Below are 5,120 nucleotides of genomic sequence, written 5' to 3'. Positions count from 1 at the left end.
TTTCTGCACATATTATCAACATTTACATTTGGACTAGAGGAATGCTTTGTCATCCCAATGAGACTCACCAAGGAGGAAGAGCTTTGCCACTTTCATGGTTTGGGGCATTGGTCCTTGACATGGCCAAGCCCATTCACTCAGAGCTTCACTCATTCCATATAATCTACCAAAGTAACCAAGTCATTGCTTTTAAATTCTGTCTCACTCAGATTTTTTTCTTAGGATCTTATCAGAATGTAGAATTTTTTTTTGCAAGATTCTAATGTACATGGCCTCTGGTCCACTTCCCAATCATACCCTGTTCTCACTTGAAGCCCCATTGTCACGCTCCTGTTGATATTTGGGGTAGTATATCACCCATTATGTGAATAGTTGTTCGGCAGTTAGTGGGGCTATTTAGGGAGTTTACAAGGGGGTGTTGCAGCCTCACAGGAATGAATTACATCACTAGGGGTAGACCTTGACATTTTCAAGTGTAATCACACCATTTATAGTCTTCCTTCATTTTCTTCCCTCCAACCCCTCTCATTCAGCTCCTTGCATGTCCCTCCTCCTAATATGACTTGAATTATTGGCCTCATTTTCTATGAGCATCCTTGTTACGTTTCATGTATCTATACCTGCTGAGTTAGTTTACTGTTGCTTGTATATACATGATTTCAGGACTGACCACTGGTAGAGTACAAATAATTAGGGCCTTGTTCCTAAACTAGACTATCTCTCTCTCTCTCTCTCTCTCTCTCTCTCTCTCTCTCTCTCTCTCTCTCTCTCTCTCTCTCTCTCTCTCTCTCTCTCTCTCTCTCTCTCTCTCTCTCTCTCTCTCTCTCTCTCTCTCTCTCTCTCTCTCTTACTAGTCCTTACTTGTCTGTAGTTCTTTGTCTAGGGGATGAGTCCCCCTAAAGTATCTTCCTCTATTAGCCAGCTTCTTGGTGCTGTCATTATACAGGTGTTGCTCAGGAAAAGATTTGTCTTATTTGTAATTATGTGTGTGAATGAGTGTCTAAGTAGGGATCTGTGCCTGTGAGTGCAGGTGCCTGTAGAGGTATAGGATCCCTTAGAGCTGTGTTTATAGGCATTGTGAGCCAGTTGACATAGGTACTAACAACTGAACATGGGTCCTATCCAAGAGAAACATCTGTTCTTTACCCCATATCTTCTTTCCAGCCCTGAGAAGTAAAAATACCCAAATGGTAGTGGGCACTTCATAAAAGGACCTGATACTGAATCACACTTGAATGTATGTGTTTCTAGTGTTTTCAGGAGAACCCAAGATGTGGCAAGAAAATTCATAGCTAAAACATGCATCTATTTCTCTGAAGACAGGCTTCAGTGTCCCTGTCATATATTCATCTTTCCTACACTCTCCGTGGCTTTCTCGTTCTCTGTAGAATGATGCCACCTTGTGGCCTGTGTCTCTTGTGCTAACAGCATCACTGTACTTCTTTCAGTAGAGCAGCTCAGCTTCTGTTGAATTTTGTTAGATTTCTCTGGCTTCTGGAATTCATTTTTACAAATAAACTGGCTTACAAATTACCTAAGAGGGAAGACATCATGACCATGAGTAAAGTGCCCTACCCAGGGTGAGGCTTATCCACTGCACTCTGGGTATGCACACCCCTGGTATTTCCCTAAAAGTGGGAAACTATACTGTATAATTTTGTTAATGGAGAAATGAATTCCCACTTTCTCCTTAGTAAAACTAAAACAAATGCATTGGCTTAAAACAACACATGATTTCCCTTGCGTTCAGGATTTGAGGATGGAGTTAAATGGCTGGTTTTCTTCTAAAGACTCATGTGGAGAATTCGATGTCTTGTGTATAGTTAGTTCTTTTGTATAGATAAAAGCAACAGAAATAAGAGCCTGACAGAAAAACTATCTAGTCCCATTTATCCTTGGTGGCTTATAGCAGTTTTCTGTTTTTTTTAAAGAGATATATGCAGTGAAGGGACTATGTCTGTAGAGTTTGCTCTTGACTGGGTTGACTGGGGAAGTACTGCAAAGTTGGTCAGCCAACTAATTCGTGAACATGGAATGTCTTTCTTCTTGTAGTACCTTCTTATACTCCACCTGTCTTTTTTCTTTGCTCTATCACTATTAAGCATAGCCTCTTTCGTGGATTTTAGGAGGGCCAACACCCTGAGAGAGGCAGCCTGTCCCAAGCACATTTAAATAATATATTTAAACATATATTATTTTTATCGTATATTATATACTAACCACAGTTTACCCCCCTTCCTCTCCTCCACATGCCTTCCCTCCCCTGCCCCTCCACCAGATCTACTCTTCCTATGTTTCCCTTCAGAAAAAGAGAGGACTTCCAGGGATACCACCTAAACATGGCATATCAAGTTACAACAAGACTAGGCACATCCCTTCATGGTTAGGCTGGATGAGGCAATCCACTAGGAGGAAAATGGTCCCAGAAACAGGTAAAAGAGTGCAAGGGGCCAGACAGTGGTGGCACATGCCTTTAATCCCAGCACTTGGGATGCAGAGGCAGGCAGATTTCTGAATTTGAGGCCATCTAGGTCTACAGAGTGAGTTTCAGGACAGCCAGGGCTATACAGGGAAACCTTGTCTAAAAAAACCAAAAAAAAAAAAGCCCCAAAACAACCAAAACCAAAAAAACCTCAAACCCCCAAATCAAACCAAACCAACCAACCAACCAACCAAACATACAAACAAAAAACCAAAAAGAGTGCAAGGAACCATCCCTGGCTGAGGGCAAGGGTTGGAACCAATAGATTCAAGAGAAGCTAAAGAAGACTCAGACACAGGACACCATTCAGCTTTGTTCCATGTGAGACAGGACAGAAAGGAAGCACATTTATATATGGCTTGACTTATTCTGACAACCTGTGTCTCTTATAGGCTTTATTTATATATAAAGTTATTTTCTCAGAAACTTTATTTATTGACTGCACAGCTTTTCAAAATACACTTTATGTCTTCCTTGATTACAAAAGAATATTGAAAGAGCATTTCATGTAAGCATTTCTCTTTGAGTCCTGAGCATCTCTCACCTCCCAGGTCTCTGGTGCATTCTGGAGGGTTCCCCCAACCTTCTATATCCTGAGGTTGCCTCTTTCCAGCAGCTGAAAGAATCAGATGCAGATATTTGCACCCAACCAATAGACAGAAGCAGTTGACCCGTTGTTGAATTAGGGAAAGCTGAAAGAAGCTGAGGAGAAGAGTGATCCTACACTAGGACCAGCAGTCTCAATTAATGCTTTCTTTCTGCTGGCCTTCAGGGCTTCAGTCATTTTCCCTCACCAAATACCAGATCAGGTTCCACCCTCACTTCCTCCCACTCTCTTTCCCTCTCAGGCCCCTCCCTCCCTTCCTTCTTGTGATTGCTTTCTTCTGTCTCTCAAGTGGTCTGAGGCATCCTTACTGGGCACTTCAGCTTGTTTAGCTTTTTGAGTTCTGTGGACTGTATCTTGGGTATTCTGTACTTTTTCTTTTTGGTTAATATCCACTTATTGCCTGACAGTAGGGAGAAGGAAATTATAGAGCCCACCTCCAACAGGAAGACAGGACATCAAGTGAGGGATGGGGTTGCCATCCTACTGTCACAATTTTGACCCGTAATTGTTCCTGTCTGAGAGAATTACAGGGATGGAAGTGGCCAGTGACAGGCCCAAAGTGGGATCCAGCTCAAGGGGGAGGTCCCAAGGCCTGACACTATTACTGAGGCTATTGAATGCTCACAAAAAGGGACCTCTCATGACTGTCCTTGAAAGACCCAACAAGCAGCTGAAAGAATCAGATGCAGATATTTGCACCCCACAAATGGACAGAAGCAGTTGGCCCCTGTTGTTGAATTAGGGAAAGCTGAAAGAAGCTGAAGAGAAGGGTGATCCTACACTAGAACCAGGAGTCTCAATTAATCTGGACTCCCGTGATCTCTCAAACATTGGACCATCAAACAGGCAGCATATACCAGCTGATATGAGGCCCCCCAACCTACATACAGGAGAGGACTTCCGAGTCGGTATTCATTCAGAGATGATGCACTTAAGTGGGTGGTGAAGAGGTATGTGATGTGGAACAGTCAGAGGGTGAGTGGGTGGGGAGTAAGATATAGAGTGTAAAAAATAAATTAACTAATAAAAAAAGAATATTGAAAGAGGCGCAAAACAAGCAAACAGCAATTTTATAAGAGCTGAAAAATTGACATTATGATAAAATCAATGTTCTTTTAACTCAGTATCGTCTTCTTTTTTTAAAAATATTTTTATTACACATTTTCCTAAATTACATTTCCAATGCTATCGAAAAAGTCCCCCATACCCTCCCCCCCCCACTTCCCTACCCACCCATTCCCGTTTTTTTTGGCCCTGGCGTTCCCCTGTACTTGGGCATATACAGTTTGCATGTCCAATGGGCCTCTCTTTCCAGTGATGGCCGACTAGGCCATCTTTTGATACATATGCAGCTAGAGTCAAAAGCTCCGGGGTACTGGTTAGTTCATAATGTTGTTCCACCTATAGGGTTGCAGATCTCTTTAGCTCCTTGGATACTTTCTCTAGCTCCTCCATTGGGGGCCCTGTGATCCATCCAAAAGCTGACTGTGAGCATCCACTTCTGTGTTTGCTAGGCTCCGGCATAGCCTCACAAGAAACAGCTACATCTGGGTCCTTTCAGCAAAATCTTGCTAGTGTATGCAATGGTGTCAGCTTTTGGAAGCTGATTATGGGGTGGATCCCTGGATATGGCAGTCTCAGGATGGTCCATCCTTTCGTCTCAGCTCCAAACTTTGTCTCTGTAACTCCTTCCATGGGTATTTTGTTCCCAATTCTAAGGAAGGGAATAGTGTCCACACTTCAGTCTTCATTCTTCTTGAGTTTCATGTGTTTAGCAAATTGTATCTTATATCTTGGGTATCCTAGGTTTTGGGCTAATATCCACTTATCAGTGAGTACATATTGTGTGAGTTAATTTGTGAATTTGTTACCTCACTCAGGATGATGCCCTCCAGGTCCATCCATTTGGCTAGGAATTTCATAAATTCATTCTTTTTAATAGCTGAGTAGTACTCCATTGTGTAAATGTACCATATTTTCTGTATCCATTCCTCTGTTGAGGGGCATCTGGGTTCTTTCCAGCTTCTGGCT

At 42.5% G+C, this 5,120-nt stretch overlaps 1 non-coding gene across 1 annotated transcript; it reads left to right on the top strand.

Annotated features, from left to right (window-relative positions):
* The first annotated feature begins 1,526 nt into the window (after positions 1–1,526).
* On the top strand, positions 1,527–1,692 carry Gm25938. Its single transcript, XR_003955536.1, has one exon. It is a non-coding gene; the product is annotated as a U1 spliceosomal RNA (small nuclear RNA).
* Positions 1,693–5,120: the final 3,428 nt, after the last annotated feature.

This window comes from Mus musculus, chromosome 4 (genome assembly GCF_000001635.26).
Source record: "Mus musculus strain C57BL/6J chromosome 4, GRCm38.p6 C57BL/6J".
Lineage (NCBI taxonomy): Eukaryota > Metazoa > Chordata > Mammalia > Rodentia > Muridae > Mus > Mus musculus.
Note: the sequence above shows the minus strand (reverse complement) of the source record. Positions and strands in the feature narration are given on the sequence as shown.